Source organism: Engystomops pustulosus, chromosome 5, assembly GCF_040894005.1.
Source record: "Engystomops pustulosus chromosome 5, aEngPut4.maternal, whole genome shotgun sequence".
Lineage (NCBI taxonomy): Eukaryota > Metazoa > Chordata > Amphibia > Anura > Leptodactylidae > Engystomops > Engystomops pustulosus.
This window is the reverse complement of record NC_092415.1, coordinates 179,209,612-179,229,075: the sequence shown is the minus strand read 5'-3', so window position 1 is coordinate 179,229,075 and position 19,464 is coordinate 179,209,612. Positions and strand designations below refer to the sequence as shown.

The 19,464-nt window shown below is 42.3% G+C and overlaps 1 long non-coding RNA gene across 1 annotated transcript in view; it reads left to right on the top strand.

The window, feature by feature from the left end:
- LOC140134256 (uncharacterized) overlaps positions 1-18,745 on the top strand; it is a 28,001-nt gene extending 9,256 nt beyond the window's left edge. The window contains exons 2-3 of the long non-coding RNA XR_011856160.1: positions 14,761-14,962; positions 18,650-18,745. This is a non-coding gene — a long non-coding RNA (uncharacterized lncRNA). The remainder of the gene's footprint in view (positions 1-14,760; positions 14,963-18,649) is intronic.
- Positions 18,746-19,464: the final 719 nt, after the last annotated feature.

Genomic DNA, 19,464 nt, shown 5'->3' with positions numbered 1-19,464 from the left:
TACCTAATAAAGTGGCCGGTGAGTGTATATATATATATATATATATATATATATACAGCCAGGCTGACCCCTGTATATAGCCATCCAGCCTGCCCCCAGTTCCCAGCATATAGCCAGCCCATCCCCATTATATATCCAGCCAGCCCCATTATATAGCCAGCCAGCCCCCAGTATATATCCAGCTAGTCCACCCCAGTATATATCCAGCCAGCCTGCCCCCAGTATATAGCCAACCAGCCTGCCCTCAGTATATAGACAGCCTGTCCCCTGTATATAAAGACAAAAGAAGAGAACAAAAGGAGGGCGGCGCCTCGTGTAATACCGTCACCCTAGTGATGTAGAACGTAAGCAATACTGCTCACCTGTTTACCACTTGGTGGTATGCAGTGTGTACTCCAGGCAGGGGGTCCTCAGTGTCCAGAAAGGTTCCTGCAGCTCCAAAGCTCCCGGAGTGGCCAGTACCATCGGAGATGGACCAGTGATAAATGAGTATCCAATACAAGAAAGAATGGGGGCTAGCAAAAAATGGGCGCTGGAAAGCCTTAAACGGTGGCGTGTCTACACCAGTGGATGATAAACTGATTCTACTCACACCCGTAAATCAGGCAATGGACATTTATTGAGGATAAAACTGAATAAAATTGTTGAGACCAATGCAAGAGTAAAAACATGAATTAAATGCAATAAAAATACTTTTTTGTCCAACTGTATACTGTATATAGCCAGCCCACAACCAGTATATATCCACCCAGCAAGTCCCCAGTATATATCCAGCCAGCCTGCCCCAGTATATAGCCAACTAGCCCACCCCCAGTATATATCGAGGCCAGCCTGCCACCAGTATATATACTGCCTGTCCCCTGTATATAGTCACCCAAAACCAGTATATATCCAGCCAGCAAGTCCCCAGTATATATCCAGCCAGCCTACCCCAGTATATAGCCCGCCTGTTCCCCGTATATAGCCAACCAGCCCAACCCCAGTATATATCTAGTCAGCCTGCCCCAATTATATAGCCATCCAGCCTGCCCCCAGTATATAGCCAGCCCATCCCCAGAATATTACCAGCTAACCCAAAGACAAATTGGGGCAGATTTACTTACCCGGTCCATTCGCGATCCAGCGGCGCGTTCTCTGCGCTGGATTCGGGTCCGGCCGGGATTCATTAAGGTAGTTCCTCCGCCGTCCACCAGGTGGCGCTACTGCGCTGAACAGCATCGGAACGCGCTGGAGTTCACCGAGCCGGGCTGAGTGAAGGTAAGTGCAAGCTCCGCGACAGATTTTTTCTAAAAAATGCGGCGGTTTTTCCGAATCTGTAGGGTTTTCGTTCGGCCACGCCCTCTGATTTCCGTCGTGTGCATGCCAGCGCCGGAAAATCTGAAATATTCGGGTAACACGTCAGGAAACGCGAATCGGGCCCTTAGTAAATGACCCCCATTGTTTTTTTTCACTAGAATATAAGCTGAGTTTGGTGTTTGGTGTTGTGCTGATAGACTTGGCTTATATTTGAGTATATATACGGTAGCTGCATTCTAATTCCTCTAGCCATAAGATGACAGACTTGTTCAAACACTTGTGCACTAAATATTTCAATTTACTCTCTTTTAACATGCCCTCATAGAGGGTGACCCCTCCTTTCTCCATAGTAAGCAGCAGCGCACGGCCATACTCTCGCAAAAAGATAGAGCATGCTCTATCTTTTTGCAGTGTACGGTGCGGATTGGTGCAAACATGTACCGCCGCCAGGCCACCATTGCCATCTATGGGGACGTATAGGCGGCCGCTAATTTCCGGCCACATGTACATCCTCATGGACGGCCGTATGAATGAGCCCTAAGCCTGAAAAGTTCACATCTCAATCTGGCTAAGGACAGATCCATCCTTTAAGAAAATATAAGAGAAAAATCCACACTAGCAATGGAAGTAAAAACTAGACATTTTTTTAATCCTTATAAAAGATAGGTGATAGATAGATAGATAGATAGATAGATAGTAGCATGGATTTAATGTTTTTTTAGTTTTTACTTCCATTGCCAGTGCGGAGGTTTATGGATTTTTCTCTTGGAACCCGGACCAAGTGCTTATTACATCCACGGACAATTTTTTGGGGATATGTGGCTAGACGGATGAGCACCAGCACTTTAAAAAATTTTTTATAAGGAGGCAGTTGGGATTCTTCTATGTGGTATCTTGGCTTTCAATGGAGAGGGGAGGGGTGAGAGGCTCTCACTCCTCCCCTCTTCTCCACCTGGTCTGGTGGGGAGCCCATGGCCATGTGAAGGAGGCCTTACAATGATTTGGGATGTATAATAGATTTGTTACTGAGATTCAGTTTATAGTCCTGCACTTCTCTCTCATTGTGAAGTCTGTGATAACTAACCTCTCATTTCACTATAATGTACTGTCAATTAATGGGGAACTTTTTAGTTATTTTAGAAAACAATAGTTAATGTTATTTTGCTTGGTAACTATTCTTATTGTGCAGCCTTCAATAGCTGTAATTTTCTGCTGTTACCGTTGATTGTAAAATTCCAGATTAATAAGAGATCAACTGTTTTCCAACAGGACATAGAATTAATAAGCCGTATTTACTTGCTCTCATGTGGATTGTAAATATGTGAAAAATGTTTTAAAACTCACGCCATGCTGGGTAATTGTAAAAGCGCTGGACTACAGCTGGGGCCTTTGGTTGGTATAAATTAATAGACATAAAAAAAAATTGTTGTTACTTTGGCACCATGAAGTGACATCAACATACAAACTGTGATGTCACTAATAGTAGTCAGATTACTGTTGTTGTTTATCTGTATTTTTGGGCTCCTCACTTAAGGTGGACCCATTATCACACCTGGCATTTAGTAGATTGCATTCCCCATGTACTATAATAACAATTCTCGCATGATGAGCATGTACGTCGCTCAGCAAGAGGGACCAGGATGGAAAGATGTAGCTTGCTGCAGGATAGGATGTATACCATGCAGACAGAGGCAAAGTATATGTCTATGGATACACTCAGCGCATCAGCTTTGCTATTGTATACGCTGAGCATATCATAACAACGGGACACTAAAACTTTCCAAAGAATAATAAATAGATCAAACTTTATTCTTTCCCCTCTGCCTACCAGTGGTATAAGAGTAGAGGTAGACCAATGGGTCTACAAGCTTTCACATAATTCCAGCAAATTGTACATTGTAAATCTTTCAACCTCATTTGATGCACTGAGATTTATGACTGCTTGATGTCAGATGTTCAGCCCCTCTCCATAGTAGATCCTTAAAGGGAGCCTACCACCTTCTTAAGTAATATAGTGTGTTGGCAATAAAGAAATTTAATATGAGTTCAATATACAGGGGCATATTTATCATATGCTCGTGTGGCGGTGTTTGATCCGCCACTCCTCTTGTGAAGCCTCTTGATGTATCTGGCGGGGCCTTGTTTATTTCTATGCCAGGCCATGTGAAAAGTTGCCGGCTGCAATGAGTGTGCAGGCGTGGGGACAGTAACGCCCCACACCTACCCACTCCCGGCGCCCCCCCTTCATGCCCCACTGGTGGTGCAGAGGCCCTGATAAATATGCCTTACAGAATCTATTCCCTGTGATAGGGCCTCTCTTGCTCGTTGGTGGTGGTCTCGATGATTAGACCCCTACAGATCACAAAAACTGGGCAAACTCTGTCAGCTCCATTGAGATGAACAGAGCACGCCAGTCAAGCGCGACCGGCTGTTGATTCCCAGGAGCGACGAGGGGGTCTGATGGGGGTTCATTGAACTCCATCAGAGCCTCCTTTTTTGTGATTTGTGGGGGTCTCATCACTGAGACTCCTACTGATCGCTGAATTTAGGCCCTTTCATATGGATAGGGCCTAACTTGTTTGTGGGAAAACCCCTTAAAAGTTTGGGGACGGTGAACCAGAATTCGCAAAGTTTGTTACTAACCTGAACTTTGTGGTTATAGGTCACTCAACACTATTTCTGTGTCTGTGTCTTTGCGCTCCCATGTGCTTGGCAAATTTATGTACATGAATTCTTGAATTGGAAAGATGCTTTGGTCTCCTGTGACTTTCATTCCCCTTAATGATAACGTGGTGTCCCTGCTTTCCAAAGGGTTAAATTTTGCCATACCTAATGCCTTTGATGTTTGTAATTTCGAAATTGATCTGTTTAAAGCAGCACGCAAACTGAATTTACATAGGTTTTTTTATGACAAGTCCACACCCGAAGTAGAACGTAGGCTTGGCGAGATCCCCAGCATTATTGGCCCTCTAGGGTTCAGTACCCCCGATACAACCCCAACTGTTGACGAGTCTGATATTCGACTGCTGCATGACTTACATCACATGCCCGACATTGAACCTGTACTTAACGATACAACACAGGTTTGCATTGAGGAGTTTAGAGGGGGGATCCCCTCCACTTTCTGCCCACCCTTGCCGGCTGGTCATCCCATCGACACCTTTGTCCAACGCGTTATTGAGGACGTCAGAGCATTGATTTACCCGATCACCCCAGACAATTTGTCTTCGAGTGAAAAACTAGCTGTGAAGTGCCTCAAGGCGTGGGATGACGTAATTATAAAACCAGCCGACAAGGGTGGGAATGTAGTGGTTATGACACGAGAATATTATCTGGCTGAAGCCAAACGTCAGTTGGGGGATACCTGTACTTACAGACGTCTCGACCAGAATCCGACTAGTAACTATGCATCACGCCTTCAGACCTTACTTAGGCGTAATGTGGAAAAGGGGATCCTTTCTAAAAGGACAGCTGACCGGTTGTTTCCAAAAAACCCTACATACCCTGTGTGGTATTTCCTCCCTAAGATTCATAAGACTCTCTGTGACCCACCGGGACGTCCTATCGTCGCCGGTATAGGATCCATTACAGAACCCATCTCCCAATATTTAGATTGGTTACTACGCCCATTGTTAAACGACATCTCGGCTTATTTGAACGACACAACTGCCTTTCTCCTGGCTATCGAAGACTTGGTATGGCAGGATGGCTTTCAACTTGTCTCCATTGATGTTGAAAGCCTATATACCCGCATCCCGCAGGACCTTGGTGTTGAGGCTGTCCGCCTGGCTCTGCGGAATGCGGGTAAGGATGCTGATACATTACTGTGTGTATTGTCAGTCTCCATCTATTGTGTGTGAACAGGATCATCAATAAGCCTTTGTCCCATCCCCGAAGCCTCACAATTCCCTTTCTTAAGAACAGCAACATTAAAGTGCTAATACATTTCCCTTCCATTACTCTATATCCAGTCTAAAGCTTTTTAAAATTGGTAAATGCATTGTTCCCGTAGACTTTTCTCTATAAATCAGGTCTAATCTAGAACAAAACAAATTATTGTCACACATTAAACTGCGTCAACAGCTGTCACATTAGGATTGTAGGGTTGGGCTGAAATTACTATTATTTGTCTCTAAGGAATTATGATGTTTTAAGTGCTCTTGTTTGTTTTTCGATAGAAATTAGTAAGGAATTATTGACTTTTTGTTTTTTTCTTTTAAAAGTTAACTTACAAATCTGCATTGATTTCTGCACACGTTTCACTCCTATGTATAACAGTCCCATAGACACAGTCCAGTTACACATTTGTATGTTGACCACAAGGTGTCATTCTCTTTTCACCTGTCATTTTCATCCTGCATTTTCCCACTTTTCAATGTAAAACTGTGAAAAATGCACGGGTGCTATGAAGATGTATATTGGTCTGATGCGCCAGATAGAGAATTCATTACTTTTATGATAGGATTTTCTAAGAGATCTTTGATTCTCAGCAAACATATCTAGTATGAGAGTAATATATAGAAAATAAACGAGGATAACATACAGTTGTTTTACATTAGTCACATAGGAAGAAAGACCCTGTTGATGCTCATTCACAGTTTGTAGAGCCATTCAGACAGAACTGCGTTGTCTGGACAGTGACGTAATTTGTAGCTGATGGGCCCCAAGTCTGTACCAGGCCCCCGACTATAATGTATGGTACAGGCGGTCCCCTACTTAAGGACACCCGACTTACAGACGACCCCTAGTTACAGACTGCCCCCTCTGACCTCTGGTGAATCACTCTGGATGTTACTATAGTCCCAGACTGCAATGATCAGCTGTAAGGTGTCTGTAATGAAGCTTTATTGATAATCCCTAGTGCCATTACATCGAAAAATTTTGAAACTCAAATTCTGACTGGGGCAAAAAAATTTTTTGTCTGGAGCTACAATATATATATATATATATATATATATATATATATATATATATATATATATATATGTATATATATATATATATATATATATATACATAAAATATACAATTTCAACTTACGTACAAATTCAACTTAAGAACAAACCCATGGAACCTATCTGGTCCGTAACCTGGGGACTGCCTCTACTAGTTTTGTCATATGGGAAAATGATACCTTATAGGCCCCCTAAGTCTCTTGGGCCCGGATGCGACTGCAACCTCAGAACCCCTTCAAATTATGCCCCTGGCACTAGACGAAGATAAAGGTAGCCTTTAAAAGGCAACCTGTCAGCTATTTCACAACCACTAAACCATCATCATGCCTTAATGTAACCCATCCTCTTGTAATCATGTTCCTAGTAGTAGAGGGGCTGGAGACGTAGGCAGGACCCAAAGCAGAGCGAGAGATGAGGTGAGCAGTGATCCCTATTACCTGGAAACGTTTATGAGGTAAAAACAGGAGAAATGGGCTTCTAAAATGGACAGCCCCTCTACAAATGTCAGTCACTGGGACATCTGCTGTAGACAGATCCCCCCCAATACATCATAAACCTCTGAGGTAAATATACGTTGTGTCCAGCAATATATATTTCAAAAATATCAATATCAATCAAGTAAAAACCGCAAATATTCTTAATAAACCACTGTCCTTTGAAGATAACTTATGACTAGTTATTAGGGTGGACTGGATTAAAAGTGCTTTAACCCCTTGCTGCTGATGGACTTTTTCCATTTTATGTTTCTGGTTTACACTCCCCAACTTCAAAAATCCATAACATTTTTTCTTGTGTTTATAAATACATGAGGGCTTATTTTCTGCGTAACAAATTGTACTTCCTAGCAGGGGCGCACCTGCCTTGGGCGGCGCCCCTACTGCACAAAGGGGGCGGCATCTTGTTCACTCAGCACTGCAATCCTGCATTATGTCTGGGTCACATGGCTTAACATGGACATCAGGTCCTTTCATCTGTACTGGTGAACTGATTCCAAGCTGTGCACCAGGAACATCAACCGGTTAAACATTTTCTGTGTACACTCAGCATATATGTCGGGAAAGCGTATGCTTTGAGTGTATACATTGACATATAGTGGCAGACGAAGGCATAGCTGTTGTCTCTGTCTGACCACTATACGTTGTATCCTGCGAAAAAGGCAGGATGGAACGATTAGCAAGCTACGTCTTTCCAATAGAAGCCTATGAGGAGCGGATGCGGCGTGTTGCGTCCCTCCTTCAGACTTGCTGAGCGGATATGTCACTCAGCAAAATGGTGTTTTCATAAGGACAATGACATCACTGGGGAAACACCCCGTACATTGGCAGCAGCCAATTGCCGGCTTATGTACACTATTCCCCCCACATTCCAGGGGAGGAGAGGTCCCCAGGGCTACGTCTGTGCCATATGTTGTAAGGACACATCATTTTCTTGCGAGATGAGCAAGGGGCCATCTGATCACTTATACAATTGCTGTATGTTGTAAAATCACTGGATCTGTGAAAGAACCTCTGAACAGCGGGCATCATTTGAGATCTTGCTATGGTTATGTCATGGCAACCAGTAAACGATCCCTGATAATGTTATGAGTGGCGTCGGCCAAATCTAAGAAGGCTGCGTCCATGTGGTGCCACCATCGCTTTTTATGGATGCGCCTAAGGGATTAACATCCATGATCAGTGCCAACATAGTGCAGCTAACACCCACCATGTATGCAGTGCGCTACTTTACCTGTCCCCAGGGCCAGATTAAGGGTCCCAGCGTTATGGAGCACCTCATTTAGGATGGGGCCCCCCCAGCTAGGCAGCCAACGTGGGGCCCCCTCCCACAACAATATATGTAAAAAGATATCACATAGTTACACAGTTCCAAAGCTCTAGAGATATTAGAAACAATGGTATCTTTAGTTTTAGATAAATTCCTACTTACTAAACCATTTCCCCGCCTATTATTATTACTCCCGCCATATTATTACTGAATAATCATAAGACAAAACTGTTACCAAATAAAAGGACCATAAGACCAATATTCCAAACAATAGCGCTACAATTTACAAATGATCCCTCGAAACTGACCCATAGGATTAGCACAACATGACCAGTATTACCAATAATTTACCAACTATAAACTCCATTTACTGATGATCTTTACAGCCATATTGTTATAATACAAACAGCACCGAGCAAAGGGCGATATCACTAATGACACCTCTGTACAAGCCCAAATAATAACATTACATCAGGATTATCACCACTACATAATGACTGGATAATACTGCAATACTATATGATAACCTACACACATGTACCAGCATATAGTGACTATATAGTAGTAGATACCAGTCCTGCACAGAGGCTGCAGTGTAATCCAATGATTTACAGGTGACGTCCCTGATGTTGTCTCTTCTAATCTGTCTGATATTCCAGGAGATTTCTTCCATCCATGACTCTCTGCGGGTTTATAAAACAGATATGGTTGGCATCGTCCCATATTCTCCTCACACCTGACCCTCACATATAAAACTGACCACACTGTACCCCCACATATATCATATATACCCCCCACACCACAACTGACCACACTGTGCCCCACATATATCATACATACCCCTCACACCACAACTGACCACACTGTACCCCCACATATATCATATATACCCCCCACACCACAACTGACCACACTGTACCCCCACATATATCATATATACCCTCCACACCACAACTGACCACACTGTCCCCACATATATCATATATACCCCGCACACCATAACTGACCACACTGTGCCCCCACATATCATATATACCCCTCACACCACAACTGACCACACTGTGCCCCTACATATATCATGTATACCCCTAACACAACTGACCACACTGTACCCTCACATATATCATATATACCCCCCACACCACAACTGACCACACTGTACCCCACATATATCATATATACCCCTCACACCACAACTGTCCACACTGTGCCCCCACATATATCATATATACGCCTCACACCTCAACTGACCACACTGTACCCTTACATATATCATATACACCCCTCACCACAACTGACTACATTGTATCCCTACATATATCATATATACCCCTCACACCACAACTGACCACACTGTACCCCTACATATATCATATATACCCCTCACACCACAACTGACCACACTGTACCCCTCACATATATCATTTATACTCCTCACACCACAACTGACCACACTGTGCCCCCACATATATCATATATACCCCTCACACCACAACTGACCAAACTGTACCCCCACATATGTCATATATACCCCTCACACCACAACTGACCACACTGTACCCCTCATATATCATATATACCCCTCACACCACAACTGTCCACACTGTGCCCCCACATATATCATATATACGCCTCACACCTCAACTGACCACACTGTAGCCCTCACATATATCATTTATACTCCTCACACCACAACTGACCACACTGTGCCCCCACATATATCATATATACCCCTCACACCACAACTGACCACACTGTTCCCCATATATATCATATATACCCCTCACACCACAACTGACCACACTGTACCTGCCCCACACTGTGAAACTAAAAATACCACAGTTACTCACAGTATAATATTACATGGATAACAGAAATATGCCCCCCAAAATATACCCCATAATAAAACCTCTATGTCCCCTGCATATATTACTATTCTACAGACCCTGAGTAATACTGTACCCCTAATTATATGTGTCACCCACCAATTACCCAATATATGGTTCCCCCATGACTTCATTTATATATTGCCCCGTTTAATGAATTAATTTACCTATTTATGGCCCTTTCTAATATACTGGGGTGCCACATGAATTTTAGAGGCTGGCCTCTAATATACTGTCCCCCCATTTAGTTATACGATATACTGCTCCCACCCCCACCCGACCCTATGAACTATTTTACATGCTAGGCCTCACCCCCAATAAACTTCATACACTGGCTTCCTCTGTAAATTATTTTATATTATGTACACTTCACTCTTTGGTTCAGTATGATCACAAGGAAACTAAATTTATACAGGTTTTATTGAGTTTTAATACAAAAATTAAAACCTCATCACGAAAAAAAAAGAGTTTTTGTCTTCTTCTGACGCTAATAACTTTTTCATAGAATATATACTTGAGTATATGCCGCATTTTTCAGCACAAAAAATGTGCTAAAAACTTCAAACTTGGCTTATACTGAAGTGAAGAGAAAAAAGAAAGTCAAAACTCACCTTTCCAGCGTCCCCCGCAGGTCTTCTCTTCTTCCATCGGCAGCGGCAGATCTGTACACGCTGCCGACAGAACAAGAGAAGACCTGCGGGGGACGCTGGAAAGGTGAGTATTGACTTTCTTTTGCTACCAGGGGCAGGAGCAGGCTATATACGGGGCAGGAGCTGGCTTTATACGGGGGCAGGAGCTGGCTATATACAGGGGCAGCAGCTGGCAATATACAGGGGCAGCAGCTGGCAATATACAGGGGCAGGGGCTGGCTATATTCAGGGGCAGGAGCTGGCTATATTCAGGGGCAGGAGCTAGCTATATTCGGGGGCAGGAGCTGGCTATATTCGGGGGCAGGAGCTGGCTATATTCGGGGGCAGGGCTTTATAAGGGTTGCCTTATACTTGAGTATATAAGGTACTGAGATGTGTGAGGAGTTATTTTTTGCCGGGATGAGGCGATGTTTTCATTGCTACCATTTTGAGGACTGTGAGACCTTTTGATCAGTTTTTATCACATTTTTTATGTTATGTAAAATGGTGTAAAATGGTGTAATTTCGGACATTTGGGCGCTATTTTCCGTTATGTGGTTCAACACCAGTAATAACCATTTTTACATTTTGATAGATCAGATATTTTGAGATGCGGCGATACCTAATGTGTTTGTGATTTTTACTGTTTAATAAATTAGTAGCAGTTCTAGGGAAAGGGGGGTAATTAATTTTTTTTACTATTGTTTTTAAAGTACTTTAACCATAGATGGTCTGATTGTTCCTACCATATTCTGCAATACTATGGTATTGCAGTATATGGAATTTTTACACAGTTTTCATTACAATGAGCCACTGGCACATTGTAACGAAACTGCAGATGCCATGCAGTCTTGACAAAGACCCAAGGCTGTCATGGCAACCGATCGCTGCCCCCCCCCCCCATGACATCCCAGGGAGTGAGTAACGATCAGAACAAAGATGGCGGCGCCAATGTGCCACCGTCCTTTAAAGGTTGGCGGCAGCATCAGAAGGGTTAATACCCGCGGTCGGCTTTAGCACCAATCGCGGGTATTAGTGGTGGGCGTTTGCTGCAACTCGTGAGCCCTCTTCATACAGGTCCCGCACCTCTGCTCCGTACATGTAAGCCTCAGAGCGTTGGGGAGTTAATATTGTACCCCCCAAACACACACAATTTACTATGCAGCCCCCCCATAATTAACTATTTAATATGCTGCCCCCCATAATTAACTATTTAATATGCTGCCCCCCCATAATTAACTATTTAATATGCTGCCCCCCATAGTTAACTATTTAATATGCTGCCCCCTATGATTAACTATTAAATATGCTGCCCCCTATGATTAACTATTTAATATGCTGCCCCCTATGATTAACTATTAAATATGCTGCCCCCTATGATTAACTATTTAATATGCTGCCCCCTATGATTAACTATTTAATATGCTGCCCCCTATGATTAACTATTAAATATGCTGCCCCCTATGATTAACTATTAAATATGCTGCCCCCTATGATTAACTATTTAATATGCTGCCCCCTATGATTAACTATTTAATATGCTGCCCCCTATGATTAACTATTAAATATGCTGCCCCCTATGATTAACTATTAAATATGCTGCCCCCTATGATTAACTATTTAATATGCTGCCCCCTATGATTAACTATTAAATATGCTGCCCCCTATGATTAACTATTTAATATGCTGCCCCCTATGATTAACTATTAAATATGCTGCCCCCTATGATTAACTATTTAATATGCTGCCCCCTATGATTAACTATTTAATATGCTGCCCCCTATGATTAACTATTAAATATGCTGCCCCCTATGATTAACTATTTAATATGCTGCCCCCTATGATTAACTATTAAATATGCTGCCCCCTATGATTAACTATTTAATATGCTGCCCCCTATGATTAACTATTTAATATGCTGCCCCCTATGATTAACTATTAAATATGCTGCCCCCTATGATTAACTATTTAATATGCTGCCCCCTATGATTAACTATTTAATATGCTGTCCCCCATAATTCCCCCGATAATTAACTATTTAATATGCTGACCCCTATGATTAACTATTTAATATGCTGTCCCCCATAATTCCCCCCATAATTCACTATTTAATATGCTGCCCCCCCATAATTAACTATTTAATATGCTGCCCCCCATAGTTAACTATTTAATATGCTGCCCCCCTATGATTAACTATTAAATATGCTGCCCCCCTATGATTAACTATTTAATATGCTGTCCCTCATAATTAACTAATTAATTTGCTTCTCCCCCACAATTAACTTTTTGATATGATGCCCTCCCCAATTAATTATTTTAAATATCCTGTCCCCCACCATCTTTGAATGCTGTTTGATTAAAAAAAAAAAAACAAAAAAAAACAACCTTATACTCACCTCGGGTCCCGCGTCTTCTTTCTTCTTGCAGCGGGAGGACAGGAAGGGGTGCGCGGCAGCGTGATGACGTCATCACGCGGCCGCGCATCCAAGTTCCTGGAGCGATGTGCGCCGGGGTGGTCTTCCGGCCACATCGCTCCAGTAATAGTGCTCGATGCGGAAACAGCCGCATCGAACACTATACAGGGACGGGCAGGAGCTTCCGGTCTGGACTGACGGAGGCCCCTGCCCCACTGTAGTGGCGAGTGTCGGGGCCCGCCGGGGCCCCAACAGGAGCATGAACATCGGCGCTATTGGAGTGCCAGGCCGGGGGCCCCCAACCAATAAAGCCGGATCCGGGGGCCAGGCGCTAGCGCTCCAATAGCGCCAATGATGATCCGGCTCTGCCTGTCCCTCCCACAACAGTTTTCATCTCTGGTGTGGCTGTGTGCAGCCTTGAATCTGAAATATGGATCCTGCTAGCTTCAGAGCTACGATGAGCCAGGGTAAGAAACGGACTACTGCAGGAGAACATGGAAAGGTGAGCAAAAGGAAAAAATGAGGGTTGGGATGATACAGAATAGGAATCGTTATAAGCATGAAGGCTACAAAATAGGGGCTTTAGAGATGGGGTGCTACAAGAACTAGTTCCTGGAAAAAAAATTCTTTGCATGCAGCCGATCCTTTCTTCAAAAAAAGGTTGGAAATCACTGCTTATTTCTGCTAAATGAAGAAGATTTTGGGTTGAAACGTTGTACACATAAAGTTTTGAAAATACATGGCAACTTTAGTTCACTGCAATGATTGGAGGTGCTGCTTTTGCATTTGTAGATCCAAGCGGATGTGGTACCAGGGGAATGGGGTCTGTACTTTGTACCCCTTTAATTCTTTACTTTACATAGTAGAAACAATATTGAATAGTGCCCCTTAAAGGGGTTGTCCAGGATTTTTAAAAAAAGCTATAAATGGTTCGGGGGAGCTAGTAAAACTATAAACATCTTATAGTCCCCTCCTCCGATTCTCCATTTACCTGTGCACTGTATGTCACTACTGGCCCCTGTTTGGTTATAGAGACTGGGTGTGCCGTCCCAACCACCACCGTGCGCCTATTACACACTAAAATGGCTGAAGGGGAGCAGCAAGAAGGTGATTATAAAGTGTTTATTGTTTTACTAGCCCCCCATCCATATATAGCTTTTTTTTAACTTTCAGGACAACTCTTTTAACTCCTACTTTCCTTGATAAAATATTCTGCACTTCTTTTAATCTCATAACAATCTGACTTTAAAGATTGTGCTAGTTTGTTATTGAAGGATTGGATTTCGTTTAAGCCTGTACTAATCCATAAAACCAATAAAAACCAATCTATGCATAGGTCTAGAATTAGAAGTTACCTAAGCATTTCATTTCCTCTCCAATCTGCATATTGTAAAGCTAAGCAATGTACTAGGTAGATTTTTTCTCTTCGTCGGGGTTAACTAAAAATTCACAAACTGAAGAATGTAAGAAACAGCTTTGATTTCCTTTTTTTCATTTGAGCTGATGACCCAAAGGATTAAGGAAGAACATTCAATGTAAGATGCTTTTGTTGAGACCTCTCAGTTGTAGAGGGAATTCTGTGATAAATGAGTAATAATGGGTTATCCAGGGATATATACACAACTGTATGGGACAGAATGTGTTATATATAATAGGCAGTAAATAATTTGGTGTATATAACACACAATATTTACTGTTGATGTAACAATATGAGGACTTGATTTTGTAGGGCAAGTTGTATTTTTTTAGTAGTACTGGTTATATAAATGGAAAGGAACTAAAAGGGTAACAAATTAATTAACAACTTGTTTTACAGGCAAAAAAGTATTTTCCATTTGTTGACTCTCACATTGGAAAGTCATCAGTCCTACATGAATCATTCCTATAAGTGATGGCTGTCACCGTTGGCACAACCGAAGTATCAGCAGATGGACCAAGTGTTGCATTTCAGGAAAGTGGGACTGGAGCAGTGCGAGTTGCTTTTATCATTTAGTCTTTGCTCTGCTATAACCCCCCAGGTAATTTCTACATACAGAAAGATCTATTTACAACAAAGTTTGCTGCTGCAATCCTATCAGGTATATAGGGCATATACTTGGAGCAAACTACAGTTGTGCGAAGATAAAGTTTCCATAGAGAAGGGGCTAAGGGGTGGGAGCTGCAGAGGAGTGAGAAAGTTGTGCAGGATTGCGATGGAGGAACTGATAGTGAACAGGGGTGACCTTTGTCCACCCCTATTCTTTGCAGGAGACTTCTGCATCAACAGAGCTGCACAGACACAAGGCCCTTCTGCTAGCTACATAGAAGGGCTATAGAAAATTAGCACAGAATGCAGAGATTTGAACCACAGACAGCTGATCTGATAGGCTACACTGAGTAGGATAGCAAAGGAACTGTTGGTCACAGGTAATGAAAGCAAAGTTGTCCAGCATATTGGGGCACATTTACTTACCCGGTCCCTGTGCGATCCCCGATCCGGACTGTCCGATGAGGATATACTCTGCCGCGATTTATGAAGATCGTGTGCCCGATATCCTGCATGTGTCACTTCCCCAATCAGGTCCACCGGGGTTCACCTTCTTCTTCCCGTTGTAAGTGCTTGGCTTGCAACACAATTTTTAAGTTAAATCCCACGGTTTGCCCGAATCTATGAGATTGTCCAACGGCACGGGCCCCCGATTTGTCGCATGAAAGCCGGCACGATTGCTCCAAAATCCGATCACGTGCGCCAAAAACCCCATTTAAATCAGCGCAAAACAGAAATCGTCGTGATGTCCGGCGAAAGTGCTGTCCGTGGGGCCCTTAGTAAATGAGCCCCATTGATTTGGATACCAGTATATTGCATGTTCTGACCACAGAAATTTATATTTTGTGTTTTGTACTCATCATTGTTGACAAGACTTTCCAGGATCTATCCTTAAATGGGTAGTCCAGGGGTTAAAAATTTTTTTTCGGAAGACCAAAAACAGTGCCACTCCTTGGTTTGTGCAGGTAGATCAACTCCGCTTTATACAGAGGAATGGAGCTAAGTTGCAGTACTATGCACTACCCATGTTCAGGAGAGGAGCTGATTTGGAAACAGGCTTTCAACCCCTGGACAACCCTTTTAAGGATATGCTGTGGTGTTTGTAAGATTAGCAGGGCCGGTTCTAGGCAAAGTGGGGCCCTGGGCAAAACTAAAAGTGGGGCCCCAAAATAAAACTATTTTATGACCAGTCACAGTCAGCAAGAGGCTCCTTTAGTATGGTAAAACAAACTGTAATATTGGAGAATTTTATAGGAGATAGATAAATGATAGGGAGATTTATGGGCAGCATGGTGTCTCCGTGATTAGCACTACAGCCTTGCAGCGCTGGTCAACATCTGCAAAGATTTTGTATGCGTGTGTCTGCGTGGGTTTCCTCCGGGTCCTCCGGTTTCCTCCCACACTCCAAAAACTTACTGGTAGGTTGATTAGACTGTGAGGCCCATTGGGGAGAGGGACCGATATTTTCTGAAAGCAGACACTTGCCCCATTTTCAAAATTGCATCAAAAATTTTATAGACATAGGCGCCTTCATGCAATTTTGATTCAAATTGAAACATTTTATTAAAAATACTTAAAATTTGACTTTGATGGCAAAAAATTTGATCCAAACAGAAAATGTTTACCTTCACATCTCCTAAATGTAATACATGGACATTTGTAGAGTTCACAAATGTGCCCTATTGATATGTTCACATAAATAAATCCACATAATATCACTAAAACTGTAATAACTAGATATCTGCTTTTCAGCTAGACATTTTTAGACAGTCACAACCTGCAAAATATATCAATAAAACAGAATAAAAAGTAAAGGCGCCATAAACCTATATTATTTTGAAAGCAGACAACCGGGCGATGCATTTGGCAATTAACATTCAAAATTTCCTCTAAAATATGTACAAATCCAGAATACTTATATAAAGAAAATCTACTTTCCTAAAACAGTATCACAAAATAAAAGGGAATAAGAGAGAAAGGGCCACATTTATCACTTTTGTGTAGTAGTTGCACCTAAATTCTGGTGCACTGTTTTCCAGAATTATCACAAGCTACAACCATCTGTTATAAGTTAATTTCCTGTCTCTTATTAATCACTTTACTTTAACATAGTTTAGGCGCAATGTTAGATTCGGGCACTTACATGTGATCCTGCTACAAGCTCCTCTCTGCTTCTCCCACAGCCCAGAATGAGAATGACCCTCACAGCAGCACCCAGGTGTGTGACACCCAGCACCCAGTGACCTCCTCAGCAGGGGCTTCTCCTGGAGGGGATCACCCAGTGCTGATCTCCTGCTGCACCCCTGTAATTCTGCTCAGTATTCCCCTCTGAAACACTGGTGATACTGTGCAGAATTACATGGGGGACACTTGTCACTACTATGTGCAACATTCTGCAAAGTTCTCTTCTCTCTTGCTTTGAGCTCAGGATTCTGTAGAATGTTTTGTAAATAGAAGGTGATGAACTGTAAATAGAGTCTGCAGCTCCTGTCTGCAGAGTATCTCATGTCTGTATTATATGTTCTAGTGTCTGCAGAGCATCTCATGTCTGTATTATATGTTCTAGTGTCTGCAGTGTATCTCATGTCTGTATTATATGTTCTAGTGTCTGGCTGAGCTTTGCTGCTAGAAATGAGCTGCTCTGCAAAGGGGCTCAGTGCTTTCTTCTCAGTTAACGCCACCTTCGGGCTGGAGTGTTTTTGCGCCAGTTTTTGCGCCTAAATTAAAAGTCGCAAATGATGAATATCATTAGGCACAGCAAAACATCTGGATTGCTAGGATAAATGAGGAAAAGCTGGGTATTTTTGCTGCGCAGCTAGTTTGGCGTTTAGTCGCAAAAATGGCACAAAAACGTTGCGCCTGAATGAAAAGGCAAAAACAACAGAAAAAAACGATTGAAACATGTGGCCCAAAGTGTGTTCTTAGATAGTTCTGCATAGAGAAGGGTTAAAAACATGAATATTAGTTGATATTATCCCTTCTCAAAAAGTAGTAACATATAAAGTGAATATTTCCATTATCTGTGAGGTGCAGCAGCTCCTGTGTGCAGCAAATGCTCCCGCAGCCTGATGGCTAAGAATCTGGATTGGGGGAGGTTAATTTCAGGGGGCTGTATCTCTGGCTCTGTGACACATAGAACCTTACTTCCTTTTTCCTATGAAAGAAGAGAGTCTCCTCTTTTATATGAATCTAAATTTGTGTTTCTAAAATGTAGGAAAATGGAGCTATTAACTGATAAACTGCCGTTGGGAGAGATTTTTATATATAAAAATGGCACCTGATATTCTCACTTTAAACCTGAATATCTCTGGATCCATAGCACCTAGAAACAAAATTCAAGATTCATTTGAAAGAAGAGATTCTCCCCTTTCTCCCAGGGGCCCTGGGCAATTGCCACCTTTGCCTACCCATAGCGCCGGCCCTGAAGATTAGGTATGGTGTTTGCAAGTGCAAATCAACCAGGGATCCAATGTACAAAATAATAGGAGCTGCAGCTATCACAGACGTCAGTGCTCGCTCCAACACCTGATCGACGGGGGTGCAGAGAGACGTTAAACATCAATCTAATATTGACGGCCTCCCTTAACGCTGTGCTATGAATTTTAAAAGACTGGATAACCCTTTTAATGTTCCAGTTTCCCTTTGCTGTTAATCTAAATGTTAACTTTATTTTCCACAGGATACTGATGAATTTTAATTGGCTCAGGGATGAACAACCCGCATTGCTAATGGATTCCCTGTTTCTCCGTCTGTCCCAATTATCTTACCTACATGTCTGCTTGTAAGTCTATGCAGCTTTTCTGGTTCCTTTGAGGTTCATTATACTGTATATATAGATCACGGAGCATTGGCAATTTATTATACTGTGTGTGTACACATGTTATAAATGATTGCTTTACTTGTCCTAATCTTTCTTAATTATTAATGATAATGTTATGGACATATATTACTCTTTGGATGACCTCAACTACACTCTATCTATAACATTAGAAGGGCAATAATTATTATGGGATTTCCTGGGTGTGTCCTTTCCTAATAATTTCTTGCTTATTGTCCGCCTCCAGAGGGCACACTATTCTACTGCTGATGATAAGAAAGCTCAGTCATAATGTAGAAGATGACATATCAGCCATCTTTGGTCTCTTAGATTTTTAGGAGGCTTTAGAAAGAAAAGTAATCATTAAGTCCTCCCAGCAGTTTCATTTGGTACCATCTGTAGCTGCCCGGGTGCTGCTGTGCTGAGGCATCATGAAAATGACAACACAGAAATAGAGAAATATAACCGACAAGGGAAGATCTGGTCAAAGCAGACAGTACACTGCAGAAAATTATTACTCTCACAGTACACATTTATTATATACATGGCATTATGGTGAGAGATGGAAACATTTTCTTGCTGGACTGCTTGTATGTGGATAAACAAATCTTTATTCCTCGTATAGTCTGCATTTTATGGCAGTACATTTGGCTCTTTACATCAGATGATATCTTTAT